Below are 19,971 nucleotides of genomic sequence, written 5' to 3' on the forward strand. Positions count from 1 at the left end.
CAGCACCGATAATAAAAAGGAATAAAAATCTGCCCTATATTTCTACATTATGATTCAGGATAGTAATTTACTTCTAATAACAAAGGTAAATGCCTTTTATTTTTCTCTGGAAGATTTTTTAAATCTTCGGCTTTTGCTTTACTTGTCATGTCAGGAAAAAAGTAGGACTGGGGGTAACAGGAGGGGAATTAAGCTGGAAGCTCAAGATTTATCAAGTGGTTGATGCTCTGTGTCACTCAGTTTCAGGAGAGAGCTGTGAACTTAAGATAGAATTTAATGTCTATTTTCTGTTATAGATAAAAAATCTGGAAGGCTAAAGAAAGTAGCTTGGACAAAATATGATTGAGTTCTCAGATGTCATCACAACTATTTTTGTTTTCCTGTTTCTCTGGTTTCCTTTTATTTTAGCCTGTAGTGAGAATCAAGTTGAGGAAGAAGTGGAAGGCATATCAAGGTAAAACTGTGATAACCTATCATCTCAAAAGTATTTTCCAGAAAGTAGGAAGTATTCCCAAGATAGTATTTAGAGCTCCTTAAATGATTTGTTAGTTAAACCTGGCTGTTGCAAATAGAACTTTTATTTTTTATGTAAGCTGTATTAATACAGTGTATATATATTTTAAATATATGCAAAGCTTATAGGAAGCATTTTGACAGACCAGTTAAAAAATATTATAATCACAAATGGCTCATGGTAAATAGTGGCTTAGTGATATTAATATGTATCTATATCAATATTGTTATATGCTTATCTCTCCATATGTTTAAATTTCCCGCTTTTTATAATGACATAGTCAGTTTGGATTAGGGCCTGCCCTAATGATTTCAGCTTAATGTGACCATCTGCAAAAACCCTATATCTAAATAAGGTCCCACACATAAACACTGAGGGATAGGACTTCAACGTGTTTTGGGGATACAGTTCAACTCATAACACATGTTGATGTGTCAGAGTCTCTTCTCATTAAATTTCTGGTCAAGGTGTTGTTGTGAGTTAACACTTTGAGGATCCCTCTCTGACCTAGTCACTAAGTAATAATATATTCATTATCAAAATAACAGCAAAATGATAAAACACAAAAGGAAAATGGGATAGCAAAATCAAAAACAGGATAGTTGTCTCTTTGGACCACAAGAGGAAGGATAAACATGAAATGGTTTGGGAGAATCTCTGAAGGCTGATTCATCTCTGGCAATAGCATTTAAGTAGAATAAATCTCCAGTCAAGAATTCAACATAGATTAGATACAGCTAAAGAGATAATTAATATTTTGGATGGTGGAACTCATGATATTATCACCAGTGAAAAAGATTTAGTATAGTATCAGATTAAGAGATAAAAATTATCTTCAATGTATTTATCATATATAATTTATATAATATGTATTGAATTATATATGAAATTAAATGTACATAATTCAACTTATATACATGATGATCAGAAAGAAGAGGTCCAATATGCATATAACGGTAATTTGGAGGCCAGCACTATATTAATAGTTAGTGGATATAAATTATCTTAAAGAAAGATAGTTGCTCAGATTTAAAATGCATAGATGAAAGGATTTTTTAAAACTCAAATTACTATTTTCTGAAGCCATGCCATTTCTCTATACATACACATACATACATGTACACATACAGTAGATTCATGATCTTCTATGTAGAAACCTTAGGGAATCCATTCAGTAAATATTTAATGAGTACTTATTATAGCTAAATATTATTTTCAACAGTAGGAATTAATAGTTCCATTAAACATATTAGTTATCTGTGATCATCTTACATTGTGACATTAAAAGGAAAAATAAATAACAGGGCATTTGGAAGTGATTATGAGAATGCTGTTGTTGGGTGTGGGAATGAGAAGGCAGGTTGGGTGGTATTGGCTGGCATGGGAAGCTCCACCAGGTAGGTGACATCTGAGCTGAGAGCATGGATGTAGTCAGACTATATTTTAGAGTCAGCTGATGGTGTATGGGGTGAGGAAAGAGATGTGTCAAACAAAGGGAAGTCTTCAGTATTCTACTTGACCTAAGTGTACCAAGTAATGGGGCACCTCAGTGGCTCAGTTAGTTAAGCATCCAACCCTTGGTTTCAACTCAAGTCATAATCTCAGGGTCTTGAGATTGAGCCCTGCCTGAAGCTCTGTGCTCAGTGGGAAAGTCTGTTCAGGATTTTCTCCTTATCTCTCCCTCCCACTCTGCCCTTCTCTCTCTCTCTCTCAAATAAATAAATAAAATCTAAAAAGTATTGAATAATGATCAGTTCACTGACTTGAAAAGCAGTATGGGTGGGACAAATTGTGAGAGAAATCAAGAGAGTGAGAGTTAAAAAAAAACAGAAGCAAAAAAATCAGTATTATTTATATATATAATGAATATATGATATATATATAATGAATATATATATTTATTTATTTATTCATGGAGCCTACAACAATAAGGATAGGATACCACACGGCCGACGAGTTAAAGACTTACAGTTCAGTATATATATTCAAGGCGTCATAAATGAGAGCTAAAATTTCTCCAAACTTATTTAAGGAAAAAAAAAAAAACTTCCCAACTGATGAGAAGTTAATATTTATGATACAAAGATAGTGGGGGTAGATCAACCATAAAGTAAGATGAACAATGTCCATGAATTGGCAAATCACTGTTCAATAAATTTAAATGCCCAGTCAAAATGAGTAAAACATTCAAGTGATTTAGTAATTCAGCAAAAGCAAATCAGAATATATCAAATTGATCAATAAGGAAAAATTTTGTAGCATCCATTGCTTCTCATATTCTTTCTAAAGGAAGTGTGAATTACTACTGCTATTTGGGAAAATTGCATTGCAATTCTTTTAAAATTAAAAGCTCATCTTGTAAAATAAACTTCATGTTGTGATCAAAGTTTTGTGACTGCCTTGTACAAAAATAATAGCCCCCGTATGTAAGTGAATTTGTATATGGAAATTTATTTTAGTGTTGTTTGTGTGACTGACAACAAACAAATCAATGAAACGAACCAAAGGAAACTACACAGACAAGTGAAAAAAAATTAATTTGGCCAAAAAAAGAGGAAAAGAAAGAAGAGAAGGGAGAGGAAAAAAGAGAAACTATTTCTAAAAAGAAGAAAAAAGGGAAAGTTTATCAATAGAGAACTTGAAGAAAAAGACATGTTGTATGATTATAAAGAAACAAATTTACACATATTAAAGTTGAGAAAGACTCATAGTTACATAATTTACACAGAACATAGGATATATATATTTATATATATATGACATATACTTCAGTAGTGTTTTGCTAATTACAGTATGAATTTATTTTTATATTTGAAAGAAATGTATGTATAGCTTTTCTTCAACCAAGCTCTAAGAGGCAAACCAAATAGACCTAAGGAAGAAAGTCTTTTCAAGTTCTACAATTTATTTTTCTCTGGCCTCATTTACCTCAGAGAACCCAGAGGAGGAAAACCTTAATCTTCACTTCCCCTTAAGGAATAGACATTCTTCATAGCTATGACAAAGCATTTTAACTGAAATAAAACTTCATAATTTCCAGTAACAAGGTTAGTTAATCTGTATTTTTCCTTGTTATAAATTGATCAAATGTTTTAGTGTGGGACACCTGAAGCCCATATGTGAATTTTATTTTTTTTTATTTTTATTTTTTAATTTTTATTTATTTATGATAGTCACAGAGAGAGAGAGGCAGAGACACAGGCGGAGGGAGAAGCAGGCTCCATGCACCGGGAGCCCGATGTGGGACTCGATCCCGGGTCTCCAGGATCGCGCCCTGGGCCAAAGGCAGGCGCCAAACCGCTGCTCCACCCAGGGATCCCGTGAATTTTAAAGAGGGTATGTAAGGTTTATCATTTACCATAGTTCTCTGATGAGTTCTGCAAGTAGGAGAGGTTGTAGATAAATGTCAGTGGCTTTACTTAGGAAGTTTCCAGTTACTAGATTAAGACAAATGAGAACCAACATCAGCATTCTCTCAAGTCTGTGAATGTTCTGAGTCCAATACCCTGTGGAATTGTAGCTCATATCATGCCCCACTTATCAGTACACTAGTGTAAGCTTCAACTAATTTCACACAATTTAAGTTCCTCTGCATATTCAGTAGGGCGCCTTTCATAGACTTCCCAAATCTACCTGTTAAATCTCACTTTACTTGAATGTTGTTTTGAAACTGTACTGAAATTGTCACTCTCTCTCAAAAAAATCCATGTTAGGGCGTGATCCTGGAGTCCTGGGATTGAGTCCCACGTCAGGCTCCCTGAATGGAGCCTGCTTCTCCCTCTGCCTGTGTCTCTGCCTCTCTCTCTCTCAGTCCGTGCCTCCCATGAATAAATAAATAAAATATTTAAAAAAATCCATGTTAACCATTTGACCTGAATGCCTTATCACTCAGCTGCCTAGTGTTTCCATAGTTAGCAAAACCCAATTTTTCTTTTGTTTCATTTTTTCCCTTTGTTGGACATTTCCAGGCAAATTTGGAAAGAGATATACACCCTCCTTTGTGAAATGACTCTCCACTCATAGCATTATTGTAGTAAACTACTTAAAACACTCAATTGTACATTTCTCTTTTCACTTATTTGTGAAATCCTGGTTGCCAGAAAATACCTCGCATCCGTTTCTACGTGCACCTAGTACATATGTGTACCTGAGTGGCTCAGTTGGTTAAACCACCAACTTTTGATTTCCGCTCAGGTCCTGATCTCAGGATCTGCTTGTACCTCTCCCTCTGCTCTTCCCTCTGATCCCCCTCTCTCTTTTCTCTCTCTCTCTCTCAAATAAATAAATAAAAAAAGAGAGATTGCTCAGTATGTATAGTAAATCAATATATAACCACTCAATCATTGACTAAAGAAGTAATCACAATGTGCATTGAAATAATCATTTTCTCCTTATAAAAACCTGGAAAGTTGTAGTTTAAAAAACCAACTTTAAATATATTATCTGTGATGATTTAAATTTTTATCACAGGACCTGAAGATATGCCGAAAGAGAAAAATCTCAACAAGTAGCATGTCTGCACTTTGTGTTTTAAAAAAAAAAAAATTCTGGCACATCATGACCAAGAAATTTGAAGCAAAAGACTAAACAAAAATTTCAAGAAGCTTTGTATCCTGACATATCATTATTTAAGCTAATTTCTGCTTATGTTTAAAAATATCTAGTTTTCTTGGAATACAGACCATGTAATTATATTCTTTTGTCTTTTTTCTGAATCAAAGGCTTTATATTGGATAGAAAGATCCCAGCTTGCTCTAGTCCACCATCATTATTAGTCAAAGTATAAATAATAAGTACTGGTAATAGAAGCACTCTGGCTCAGTTGCCAAATTCCTTGTGCTCAGAGTAGAAAATATAGGTTTGCATTTTGAGATGAGATCATGCAAGGTATCAGATATGTAATTTAAAAAATTGAATGACTGGAAAAAAGTAGCTAGAGTCATGGAGAAAATTTATACCTAAATTTTCCTTGCATGGATATAAGAATCTGGAAACAGGAGAAACATTGTTTTCTATTTTTTTCCTTCACAAAAAAAGTTCTAGGTACGCATGCATTCACATGCACAAAAACAGATATATATAAAAGGAAATTGTGCCTGTTTATAAAGGTTTGTATCTCTAAGATGAGTGAGCTATCTCATCTTCTAAAATTTTATCATAACCCTCTAGGAACCACATTTGAAGTTGAATAGGGCAAGAAAATAATGAAAATCATATTCCTAGAGTACTATACCCTAGGCTGATCTGGGAGGTAAAAGGAAGAGGCAGAAAAAGAGTGTTCTTCATCATCTCCATTCCTGTCCTCACCAACAAACATAAACATTGTGTGCTCTCTTCTTGTTCTATTGTAGATGTTAGAAACTGGCATATGAATAAGCACAATTTGCTTTCGTAAGAATGTCTGACCCACCCCACTCTCCATATATACACTCCACGCACAAGCAAACATCACCACATATTAATTGAAACCAGCTGAAAAATATATAAATGAGTGAAACAAACAAACAAAAAAAAACATTTGTACCATGACAAGCTAACATAAACCAACATTTAGAAGAATAAATACATAAGAAAAAATGAGTTAAAAATTTTTCCACAAACCATAATTTTAATTTGCTTAAGAATAAGAATTATTAAAAAAAAAAAAGAATAAGAATTATTTTTATAGAGTTTGAGGTATTTCTGCAGTTTCTGATATCCATTTGTTAGAATGGTTAAAGTTAATAACACAGAAAACAACAGATGTTGGTGTGGATGTGGAGAAAAGGGAACCCTCTTATACCATTAATGGGAATGCAAACTGGTACAGCCACTGCCAAAAACAGCGTGGAGGTTTCTCAAAAAGTTAGAAATAGGGATCCCTGCGTGGCTCAGCGGTTTGGCACCTGCCTTTGGCCCGGGGCACGATCCTGAAGTCCTGGGATCAAGTCCCACATCAGGCTCGTGGCATGGAGCCTGCTTCTCCCTCCTCCTGTGTCTCTGCCTCTCTCTCTATGTCTATCATAAATAAATACATAAATAAATCTTTAAAAAAAAGTTAGAAATAGAACTACCGTATGATCCAGCAATTGTACTACTAGGTATTTACCCAAAGGATATTTAAAAAATAATTTGAAGGGGTACATGCACCCTTAATGTTTATAACATTAACAGTAGCCAAATTATGGAGGGAGCCCAGGTGCCCATTGACTAATGAATGGATAAAGAAGAGGTGGTGTATTTATATATGGTTAAACACACACACACACACACACACACACACTCACACAGAGGCATATGACTCAGCTATCAAAAGGAATGAAATCTTGCCATTTGCAAAGACATGGATGCAGCTAGAGTGTATTATGCCAAGTAGAGTCAGTCAGAGGAAGACAAATACCATATGATTTCACTTATAGGTGAAATTTAAGAAATAAAACAGATGAACATAGGAGAAAGGAAAGAGAGAGAGAGGGAGAGAGAGAGAGAGAGAGAGAGAGAGAGAGAGAGAGAGAAAGGCAAACCATAACAGACTCAACTAGAGAACAACCTGAGGGTTGCTGGAGATGAGGTGGGGGGGCTGGGGATGAAGGAGGGCATTTGTTGGGATGAGCACTAGGTCAACACCTATGTGAGTGATGAATCACTAAATTCTACTCCTGAGACTAATATTACACCATATGTTAACTAATTAGAATTTATTTATTTTTTATTTTTTTTTTACTAATTAGAATTTAAATAAAACCTTGAAACATTAAAAATACATAAATATATACACATACACAAATAATTTTGGCTGAATAACTTATAAATATTAAAATATGCATAATTTTAACTGGTTTTATTAGAAATATCTGATTTGGAGATACAGTTCCACTGAATAGCTATTGCCTGGGAATTCTTCTTACTTTAAGTAGGTTAGTAAGTACCATTATTTTCTGGCTCAAATATCCCACTTTGTCTCACATTATTGTTTTAATTCTTCAAACAATCTTTTCAGAGAGGTTGTTTGAGAATTAAAATTTCTGTAAGCTTGGATATATTTTTTATATTTTCATTAGATATGGAATGTTGGGAAAATTGTTGTTACTATAGTAATACAAGTATGTCATGTAAAACCATATTATTTATTGTGATCATGGAATTATCCCCTAGAAAAATAAGCAACAGAATAAAACTCAATCAAAACACTTTAAATGCTGTTTGCTACATCATGTCTTGGTCATATTGGAAAATTTTAAAATCAGAATTAATAAAATAATAAAGATGACCAGAGTGAAAGATTCTTAAACTGGATTTATTGAATTCTATAGAATTTTACAGGGTCTAAGCATAAAGCATACTATGTATTGGGTGTTTTTTTTCTTTCATGGTTTGCAAAAATAGTTTCCATTGTATCTCAGGGGGCTCTGTATCTCCCAGTAGTTTGTATCATTTTTTATAGTATAAATAAATCATAATATGGTACATTCAAAATTCTATACAACCTCAATGAGATAACTGGGATCTCTTTAAAAAGTTACTTGTTGTAAACTGTAAATGTTCATCTGTACTACCTTTACTTAATTTGTTTACTTTAGAGAGAAACAAAAGAAATCAGTGCATAGTCAAAAAGAAATTTTTATAGAAAAGTATTTTTAAAAAATCATATTTTTATTTTGAAATTCTGTCTTCTCCAAATTTTGTTCTGTGCATCTTTCAACTTTTACTTTACTTCATGGGTACAAACCTATAACCATTTTGATGATACTTTTTTCAAATATGTGCCAGCTTTTCAATTTCTTCCTCAAAAAATGGCACTACATAATGGGTTGTATGCTACAGAAGAAATTGTGTTTATCACCTTACCTGTCTGTTCTATCTTATGCAGTTAAAAAAAAGAATTTTATTTTTTGTATCTTTATATCATTGGCTTATATTGAGCTATAAAACTAAGAAGTGTACTCTTTTCCCCCCTCACATTCTGCTATGTAAAATATTTAACAATTATTTAATAATTTCTATTGCCTGGGATCTCACAAAGCATTTTTTTAAGATTTATTTATTTTAGATCTAGAGAGCACAAACAGAAGGAGCAGAGGGAGAAGGAGAGAGAATCTCAAGCAGACTCCATGCTGAGTGAGGAGACCCACGTGGGGCTTGATCTCAAGACTATGAGATCATGACCTGAGCCAAGACCAAGAGTCCAACGCTTAACCAACTGTGCCACCCAGGCACCCCTCACAAAGTATTTTATAGAATATATCTCCTTTATTTCTCAAAATAACCCAAGAAGAATATTGTTACTCATTCTAACAGGGGATAAATAATTTGTCAGAGAGTAAATCTTTCCTCCCTCGAGGATCCTTGAACTTCTTTATTGGAATATTTAGATACAAGTCCAGCAATATGCATTTTTATCTACATAATTTCATCTTAATAGATTTGTGCCATGATTGGAAGTTATTTATTTTCAGATTTTTCTTGTTTCTGTTGTATATAATTAAATCATTTGATAGCAATGGCTTATTCAGTAGGTAAGCCCCATAGGATATGCTAAACAGCAGGATTAATAAAACATGTAAGATGGACAATTGACTCAGGTCATTAGCAAATTTCCTCCAGTTGATATTAATTCATTAATCGTTATCCTTTGGGTATAGCTACATAATTAGGTACACATTCACTAATCAAATTACCATTTATCCCATATATTCCTATCTTATTCACAAATATATTCTGAAATAATTTATCTTCTTTTTGATCTTATTCTTATAATGGCTTTAGTGTGCTCTCTTTAACTATGCTTACTGATTAGAGAGGTTTTTACCTAAAATGCAAATATCCATGTTGAAATTCTCTGCCAGATATTTCTTGTGTCATAAGTCAGCTAAAAATATTTAAGTTTAGTGATTCTGTTCTTTCTGTAAATGGCTAGATATTTTATCCTGTGTTAAATAATACTGCAAATAATGAAAATAACAGCTAATATTTGTTGGCTGTAAATTTGTGCCAGATAATGAGACATTTATATGGATTATCTCACTTAATCCTCACCATAATGCATACATTATGGTAGACAAATGGTAGACAAATCCAACTATTATTCCTATTTCACAAACTGGAGACAATAAATGGAGGATCTCTACAGGATTGGTGTTAAACACAGGAGACTTGGTGCTAAAAAAGCTACTTATATGAAAAGTACATTCATTCAGTAAGTGGTGAACTTTATGATTGTGTCTTATTTTATCTTGTTTACCATCACTTAATGTTGGCTCCTAGTAAATTCTGTATGAATGAATGAATGAAAGCATAATTCCCAACAATGTTGGTTTTGCTTCAGGATACATCTATTTTATTTTAGTGTACCATCACATGTAGAGTCAAACGACCTCTCTCTGCTAATGAGTAGGAAAAAAAAATCATTATACCCTGTTCATGGCTAAGCCAGCCTTCCTGCAGATGGCATCATCCAGTGTGATGATGCACACATGTTGTGTCATTGAGTATGACTTTTTCAAAATGTCTCTGAATGTAAATACTTGGACTTGACTCCCACAGCTCTTGAATTGATAATAGCTCTTTTTCTAATGACTCTTTTTCATAACCAAGGGGAAACAGTAGACAAGAAGAATCTTTTATTGTCACAAGACTGATGTGAGGAGCAAAATGAAATGGTTCCAAAAGCTACAGACTCTGTTTTAATAAAAAGCTATACTTTTATCTGTTTTTCAAGATTGTGATAAAATTTATATAACATAAAATTTACCATTTTAACTTTTTTAAGTGTACAGTCCAGTGGCCTTAAGTGCATCCACATTACTGAGCAACTATCATCACAGTCCATCTCCAGAACTTTATCATCTTTCCAAATTGAGACCCTGTGCTCATTAAACCATAATTCCTCCTTCCTCCATGAAGGAACTGTTGAAAAGAAATCTCACTTGGAAGATCACGAAAACTGAGTAAAATTAAATCACACTATATTAAAGGGTCACTTCTAAAGTCCAACCCACCTGTGTATATATATACTGTGAAAAACTGCCTGAAAATATAAGTATTTTCCTTTTATTCTATATAATTCATGAATTAATTTACTTTATTTTCATGCTCAAAATTTTTTACCATAATTTTATCTGTTATAGTTAATTCTGTTCAAAGAGGGTTAGTACCAAAATCAATAATGGTTGTTAGGATACATGTAGGAGGACAGGCTCTACTTCTGTAACTAACGATAGAAATGTAGGTACAGGAGATTAAGGGTGTGTCATTTATATTGTGAAGGATACAGTGGCATGGAAGAAGAATTACTCTTGATAATGGAAATGCATTTGTGGAGAACTGAGCTTCTTTGGTGATAAAAGCAGCTCTACAAATCTGGTATAATCCTGATTCTAGCGAGTAAAGTCTTAAAATTGCACATCAAAGGAACACCTGGAAATATATTATTTGACTCAAATAAAATGATTTTATATTTAAGATTTTATATATCTCTTTAAAACATATTATATTTATTCATGAGAGACACAGAGAGAGAGGCAGAGACATAGGCAAAGGGAGAAGCAAGCTCCCCACAGGGAGCCTGATGTGGGACTCCATCCCAGGACTCCAGTGCACACCCTCAGCCTAAGGCTCAACCACTAAGCCACCCATGTGCTTCGATTTTTTAATAGTACTTTGAATATCGTTTATAATTCTTTAAATAAATACTCCTGTTTTAGAAATATAGTCAGGTATCTTCATTAGATGTCCTCGGAAATTCTATGAACAAAGCTTGGCAATACATTAATTTTACAAGTACCAAATGTATAGAGTCGATGATCTTTTTTAAATTCTTATTTCCACTTGCTAAAATGGCAAAAGGAAAGAAATCAATTTATTTTGATTTATGAAATGTCATGACCTATTTGAGATCAATGCCTTGAATTCCTGAAAACTTCTTATAGCCTAGGCACCTTTTTTCACTCTTGAGTTCCCCATCAACCTCTTTTGCATTTCATTTAAATAGTAAAAGCAGTTGAGCTGCATCATTTAGTAACTCTTATTTCACCCTCCATAAACTCCACTTTCTGCCTTCAAGGATACAATAGCATTAGCAGTTGGCCTTTTTTTTTTTTTTTTTTTTTGAGACCCAAAAATGTCTTAGGTTTCAGGACTAAGCAAGTTGTCCATAAATGTATTTTCTAGTCCATTTGTTACATCTGCAGTAATAAATGTCCACATTTGGCAATTCTCAGTAATAAAATGTTTGTATAAGCATATGAGACATTTAAATCAGCAGGAGAACTTTCTCACACGCTATGTACAATGTTCTTACTATATATGGTCTAGTACTAACATGCCCCAGATTTTAATGGGTTTCACTTATGGTATTCCTGCCCTAAAAAACAAACCTTGCAAGAGAAATAAATATGTTTTGATTTATGAAGGTTCATATGGCCATTTTTATTAGCTTTTTAGCCTTGCGGTCAGGTGTGTTTTATAACAGAAACAAGCATTCACAATAACTTGCCATCTGGAACACTGGTTTTAGCTTTTCTTCCTTTGGAAACCTAAATATCCCCATTAATAGCTAGCTCTGACAACACTCTTGTATCAAGTATGTCTTGGGCCTGGCCCCTAAAGAATACCCATTATGAAATTTGCGAGGCATATTTTCTATAAAGTTGGGCTAGGTTTTCGCCTTTTTCTGAATTTATGTAGCAAACACTTTCTGACCTCAGCAACTTTTTAAAAATATTGTCTGTGTGACAGAATGAAAGTCCAACTCTGAAATCTTGTGAGACTTATATTGAGTTTGTCATTTAATTACTCTTTTTATAAACAACAACATTCTCATTTGAGTTTTCTTCAACATATTGCTTCTTGATTATTTTTGTTGTCCTGGGAAACTAGATATCTGGATTTTTAATCACTTGAACTATTTTAGAGTGAGGTGAGTATCTATATCTATAGATGTGTCTACATAAACAATATGAAAATAGTTGATTTGAACTAATTATTTTTAGGGGAACTCCAGAAATTTAAACATTTTTTTAAAGTAAATATTTATTTTAGATGCACCGAAAACAATACATCAGTTTCCTTGCCTTGATGTTTCTTGGGAGGAAGGAGTTAATGAATGGATATGTTAATTTTTAACTACAGAGTGCTTTTAAATTGTTCTACATACACATGTAGGAAATACAGAGTTTATCTTTCTCACCTCAATTGAGGAAAATATTAGGATTTAGATTAAAGCTCTTTAATCCCCAGAAAACTCCTACATCCAGAAATCTATAAAACTACATGATATAGGATCTACGACAATTTTCAGGAAACAAAGTTTATTTAGGAATATATCATTTGGAAAGAGTAACCATTCCAATATTGTTGATTTAAAAATGATAATAGACAAAAGAAAGAGAAAAATTATATGAATTAAAAATTGGTCATTTTAAGCTAGTTCCTGTAACTAGGATGATGAGGATAATGACCACTAATAGTGGAAATAGTATTTACTGAATTCATATCATATGTGAATTATGCATTTTCTAATTTAATTCAGCATTTGAGTCCCTGCTGTAAAATAACTGATCAGAATCCCTGTCATTCTGCTTCAATATTCTTATATTGGTTGGAGTCCTGTCAGGAAAACAAAAACTACTTTAGATTCTTCTAATCCAGGGAATTTTCACATAGGAATTGGTTGCAGCTGGGTTGGAAAGGCTGGAGGAGCTAAAGAGAAGAGAAAGTTGTTATCAAAAATCATGAGGCTTTTATAGCTTGAATGGAAACAGCCCACACAGACCATTTAACTGCTGGAGGTCCCAGTTGCCAGCATAGTTGCTATTAGAAGAGCATCACCCGTGATCAGAAGAATGGGGGTCCGCTCTCCTGCTGAGAGCCCAGATCCCTGGAGTCACCCTCAGGTCCCTTAGTGCTTCTGTTATTAACACAGGAATCACTAGGAACCAAAAAACAAATGATGCTTTCTTTCTTACTCCTTCCTTTTGTTGACTTCCATTGGCAGGATGTGTTAGAGAGGCAGCTCACTCATGGGAGGGAGTATGGAGAAAGAGTTTGGTTATTGTTGCTCTTCGTTTTGTTTGCTTGTGCGTTGGGTTTTGCTTTTTGGTAGACTTATAATCTTGATGTTATGGAGAATCATATGCAGAAGGAGAACGTAAAGCTGAGAGATAATAGATAGAACCCAGCACAGATGTTACCATGCTACGTAAAAGAAGGAAATCTTGTCATTTATGAATGAATCTGGAGTATGTTATGCTAATTGAAATAAGCCAGACACAGAAAGACAAATACTGTATGATCCCACCTATATGTGGTGGTTGTAAGAGTTTGAGTGGGGTGGGGTGGGGTGGAGAATTTGGCAAAAGGGTACAGACTTTCAATTATAAGATATAGAAGTTTTAGAGATCTAATGTGTAGCAAAGTGACTGTACTTAATGTATACTTGAAGTTTGCTATATTTAATAATGTATACTTGAAATTTAATGAGAGTAGATATCAAGTGTTCTCACACACATATATATACACACTCACATATTTTTTATACACCCACACACACATATATAAAACTATGAGGTAGTAGATATATTAATTAGCTCAACCCTTTCATTATGTATACATGTATCAAAACATCATGTTGTATACTATATATATATATATATACATATATATTTATATATATACATAAAATTTTGTCATAGTTAAATCTGGTACAAAAAAATTAATAGAAAACAAAAGATCTTACACAGATCTTTGAATAGATTAGAAAACCCAAATTCCGGGGCACCTGGGGGTTCAGTGGTTGAGCCTTTCCCTATAGTTCAGAGCATTGATCCCAGGATCCTGAGATCAAGTCCTGCATTAGGCAAGCCTGCTTCTCCCTCTGCCTATGTCTCTGCCTCTCTGTGTCTCTCATGAATAAAAAAATAAAAATCTTTAAAAACAACAACAAAACAAATTCTGAGTCACCTTTCCTAGTGAACTTTGAACAAAATGCAAAAGTCATGTTTATCTGAGTAATTTTTGGTGGACAACAATTTAGCCTACTAGCCGTTTTACCTTTGTATCATGAAATACTACATGTAAAAAACTGTATTGCCTCTTTTGGGCAGAGAGCAGTTAAGATGCTCTTTTACTCTTGTGCTTTTATTTTTCTCACTTACATACTTTTCTTGGATTAATCTCATTCACTTCCATGTCTTAAACTACCATCTATATATACCAATTCTTAAATTTGTCCCAATTAATTCACTAATCAATGATTCACAGAATTTTTTAGTGATATCTTCCTTAAAAATCATATCTAAATATTCATCTGCCTAAAGAAGCTTTAAGGAAGGTAGACTGATACTCCATATGATGTCATGATTTTGAAAAATTCTATCTTCATCTATTAAGACTGCTATAACAAAAATACCATAAACTGGATGTTTAAGCAACAATAAGCGTTTATTTCTCACAGTTCTCAAGACTGGGATGTCCAAAGTGCTGCCAGATTCAATGTCTAGTGAGGATATAGGACTAGGGGAGCTCTGTAGGATCTTTTTAAGATTACCATCCCATTCATGAAAGCTCCAACCTCATGACCTAAGCACTTGTCAGAGACTTCCCTTCCTAATGCTATTGCATTGAGAACATTGGGTTTCAACATATAATTTTGGGGGACACAAACATTCACTTCATAGCAAATTTGATTTTTTTTTGGTAGTAATATTCTTAGCTTTATTTAAAAAAAAACAACAAACATATCAACTATAGTTTTTTCTTCATGATTGCCATGATATTTCATAAAAATTCTCTGTCTTTAACTTTGGACAATTCAAAGATAATTTAGATATGATATATCAAGACCGTTTTAGTTCACTAATTATTGTTATATAATTTGTTTGGATTTTCTCTGTATCCAATCATAACCACACCGAATATATTGTTTCTTCCTTCCTGTGCTTTTCTTCTATTTCTTTTATCTTTATTTCACTGGCCAAGATAGCCAATACCATGCTAAATAGAAACAGCAATAGGATGCAGGGGTTTTGTGTTTTGTTTTTCGTTTTTTCCCTAAGGGAAAATAATTTAAATAATCTTTTATTATGGATCATTGAATTAATTTTTTTGTTTTTCTTTTTCAGAGGCTTATTTATTAAAGAAGTTCCCTATGGTGAATACTAACAGCAGCACTTCTGTTAAGATAAGAATATATTTTTTTTCCTTTTTTCCTAGTAATGTGGAGAATTTATCAATTGATTTTCAAATGTTAAAATATTTTTCTATTCCTGTAAAATACTCCCAATTTGTCATGATGGATTTTGAGTTTCTACATCACTGGATTTGATTTGCTAATATTTTGGTCAAGATTTTACATCTATGTTTATAACAAGGAGGGATTTGCCCTTTGTTTTTGTTGCAATATCCTTGTCAGGATTTGATATTAAAGTTAAAACTTGTGATACAAAATGAATTAGAAAATATCCTCTTCTTCTGTTCTCTTCAGATATTTAACTGATATTGGATTACTTTTTGAAAATTAGTAAAATTACTGATGAAATTACCCGAGCATGAACTTTTCACCATAAGAAAGTTTTTAATAACCAATTTTATTTCATTAATAGATATTAAATTATTTCGAATTCTATTTATTCTTTTATCAAGTTATAAATTATGTTTTTCAAGGCATTTTTCATTTTATTTTCACTTTCAAACTTGTTAATTGAAAGTTGATCATTGTATTTTCTTTGCATATGTAGTGATGCCTGATGTTTGGGTTTTCTTCTCTATTGAGTCTCAGGCTCTTCCAGCTGAGCTAGCTGAGTGCTCTTGGTTTCTTTTGATTTTATACTTGAACAGTATTAGTTGGGTTTATCAAGTTAATTAATATTTACAAACACTATTCTTAATTTTCTCCTATTTTATGATGTAAATTTTATTTATTTCTGTTATTATTTTGCAATTATTATGTTATTATTTTGTTAGTATTTAAGTAATAAGGCTTAGATGCTACTCTCCTTGAGTTTCTTAAAATGAAATTTTAGATCATTGCTCTTAAAATTTTTTGACAAGGCTATAAATTTCTCTGTAAGCAACCCTTTACCTGCATATTATAGGTTTTAATGTATTTTTATTAACATCCAGGTTAAAAAATATATTTCTAGGGGCAGTATGGGTGGCTCAGTGGTTTAGCGCTGTCTTTGGCTCAGGGCATGACCCTGGAAACCCGGGATGGAGTCCCACGTCGGGCTTCCTGCATGGAGCCTGCTTCTCCCTCTGCCTGTGTGTCTTCCTCTCTCTCTCTCTCTCTGTCTCCCATGATTAAATAAAATCTTTAAAAAAATGTTTAAAAAATATATTTCTAGTTTTATTTGTGACTCATTTAATTTTGTTCTTTTGGTCATTTAGAACTAACTTACTTTGTTTCTAAAGTGCTTTGAGATCCACCCCCCACCCTTTTTGTAACTAATTATTCTATCAGGGTCAGCGAGCAAACACTGAATAATGGCAATCCTTTCTAATTTACTGAAGCTTTATTAACTAAATTGTGGCCAATTATGGAGAAAGTTACATATGCTCTCGAAAAGTATGTGAGCTATGTTTTTTAAATGACCCTGATAATCATAGGGATCAAAATTATCTACCTTATTATTAGTTTTATATTGTTTCTTACTCTGTTTTGTGTATTTTGTGTTTCTGTCTCTTTATTAACCACTTTTTTATTTTGCTATTTTCCTCAATACTAATTCTGTACATATAAATACATTTACATTCTATAAGAGATTATAAAATATATCCTTGACTTAGCCTAGTCCTCTGGAGATGGAGTATTTTTTTATTATTCACATTCATATTAAATTACTCTGTGCTTCCAGTAGCTCAACTTAGACCTGCCCTAATTTTTAGATGTTATCTCACAAAATTTATGACCTGAATCTTACAGATTTTGTTCACAGTGACTGCTATCAAATTTAATTTTGTGGGGTCTTTTGTTTTATTTTCTTTAAATAATAATTTCTTAAATGGTGTAGAGTAAGTTGCAAATATAGAAACCTGCCCTGACTACCTTGAATCTAAAAGGGCAGAGATTGGGAGAAGTGGGTCACTGGAACGGATGACTTTCAGCTCAGTTACTCTCTGATAGTTACTTCTCAGCTTAGCTGTTTGAGTCCAGTTGCTTTGTAAGTGCACCTCCAATCTCTCTGCACACTCACAGGTTTGCCAGACTTAGTAGGCATGCAGTAGTCAAAGAGTATTGCAGTGAAAATGACCAAAACTGACCCAAAGTCATGAGGACATTTCAGGTTCAGTAGTCGCCACCAACTAATCAAAATTGGTGTCTGTAACATCTAGGTTAGCCTCTGGTTGGCCCCATATGGCTCCCCATTCCATTCTTGATATAGTGACAGGAGGTCAGAACATGCAAGGTTATCCAGACTATACAAAACAGTGTGTGATGTTTCAGAATTTTAGAACAAATTGGGAGAAAGGAGGAGACAATGAGGACTTTGTATTTGACCGTGTTAAATTTTACATCTTATTTAAGATTATTTTCACATTATTTTAAGGGTTTAGAATATCTTATTTTGGCTTTCTTCTTGTTTACATTGCATATTTGAACATTATGATACCTGCAAAATTGATATAGAAAATTTTATTTACTAGACAATGAAATATTACTTAATAGAAAGTAATTTATTTCCATACTCAACGAAATGTTCCATTTTATACGTAAGTGAGAAGACAAATTTAAGAGGTATCCTGTAAATGAAAATGAATTTCCCTAATATTTTCAGTACCTCCTCTGTTATGTTCTTTCTCTGAGGGCACTCACTTTAATATGTCTTGCTATTAGTGTCACCCAGTTAAGGGAGTAGAAAAATTTATTTGACTTAATATAAATTGTTATATATGTAACATATACCTATGAATATTAAGTATTAAGAGTGTCATATTCATTAAACACCTATTATTCACATTTTTCCTTCGAATAGTAAGATTGTATGTGAGAAATGACTGTCTTTAGAGGTGTCTTAAGTACTTCATGTTTGATATAAATTAAAATATACCTCCAATAGTCTACAATCTATAATTTTCAAGGACATCTAACTGCTAATCTTTAAATTCAGTCCATATATCTGACTATTTTATACTTATTATAATAAGACAGGCATTTCAGAGAAGTAAATAATAATATTACTATGAAAATATTTGCTGATAGAGCATATTGTGTTAAACTAAATTATCATAAGTAATTATGCTTCAAAATAGTCAATTTCATTTTCATTGTTCCCAATTGCATATTCTACTCAGCTCTCATTTTCTTCAGGCATTAGAAGATTTCATCAGGTGAATACATTTTAATAAAATCACTTGTTCACAAGTGTCTTTAATTGGCCTGTGGTTATTTGTATAAGCATCCGGGTAGAGAGCCGCATTAAGTACAATCATTGGTCTCAGGCACAGTGTAAAGGAGGCAGAATTTGTCTTCAGTATTTAATTCTCCTTATTTTGTCAGTTCTTATGTCCTTTGCAGAATTTAGTTGTCAAAAAGCCCGGTTCTTACTTACTTTCCTTCTTCCAGTTTCTCTCTGTGTCAGCTGCAGGACCGGTCTGTGGTTAGGTAGGAAGGGATGGCATCCTACGGTTACTTGGCCTTAAGTAGTTGATGATTCTAAGCTCTGTTCCTCAACCATGTAACCTTGGGAAAATATTCCAGCTCTTGAATGTCCATCTGTAAAATGGACATCAGAGTAATACCAAACACATAATTTTGTTTTGGGAACGAGATGATGCATATTAAGATTTTAACATAGCACTTGGAACAAAAGAATCACTCACTGAATGTTCACTGCTGTAGTGTCACAGGGCGTGCCCTGCTCTAACAATGGTCTCAATTGTGTTCCTGCTCAAACACAAGCCTGTTGTTCTCTCAAATAACGGTGCAAAGTGGATGTCATAGTGTGAAAGGTGGGCTTTGCTTTCTGCAGTCATTCAGAGACCCAGGCTTCTTTCTTTCTCCCCCTCTTCCTCTTCCTCCTTCAACCCAATGTCTTCTTCCCAGTGATAATGATCCCTCTTTATAGGTATTGTTGAAATTTACTCTTCAGTGTCTTTATTCCTTCCAGAATTCTGCCCCATTGGAGTACTATTCATCTGATAATATACTCAGACTAACTTAGGCCTGCCTCATGACAGTTATATGTCCTACCTTTTGGTGTTTACCTTTTAAGTGAAACTTAATGATCCTTATACAAATGAGTAACAGATAAGGCCAAGCATCACCTAGGAAGTGCTGGTTGGAATGGCCTGTGAGAGGAGAGATGTTCTCCTGGTCATATCTTAATTCCCTATCAGTCTCACTCTGTTTTTGGGTTCTACTTCTCCAAGGTACATATGTGACTTTTCAGTCATTCTCTATTCTTAAGTGACTATACTAATAGAACAAGGAGAATTGAAGCAAATTTTAGTTTGTTAAGAAAGCTCTGAGAAATTCAGTACTT

At 33.4% G+C, this 19,971-nt stretch overlaps 1 long non-coding RNA gene across 2 annotated transcripts in view; it reads right to left on the minus strand.

Moving 5' to 3' along the window:
• The window catches only part of LOC140599009 (uncharacterized), a 72,772-nt gene extending 53,478 nt beyond the window's left edge, over positions 1–19,294 (minus strand). The window contains exon 1 of one of the 2 annotated variants that reach the window (XR_012001579.1): positions 19,039–19,294. This is a non-coding gene — a long non-coding RNA (uncharacterized lncRNA). The remainder of the gene's footprint in view (positions 1–19,038) is intronic. The other variant, XR_012001580.1, reaches the window with a different exon arrangement.
• Between the last annotated feature and the right edge of the window lie 677 nt (positions 19,295–19,971).

The sequence above is a fragment of the Vulpes vulpes genome, chromosome 5 (genome assembly GCF_048418805.1).
Source record: "Vulpes vulpes isolate BD-2025 chromosome 5, VulVul3, whole genome shotgun sequence".
Taxonomy (NCBI): Eukaryota; Metazoa; Chordata; class Mammalia; order Carnivora; family Canidae; genus Vulpes; species Vulpes vulpes.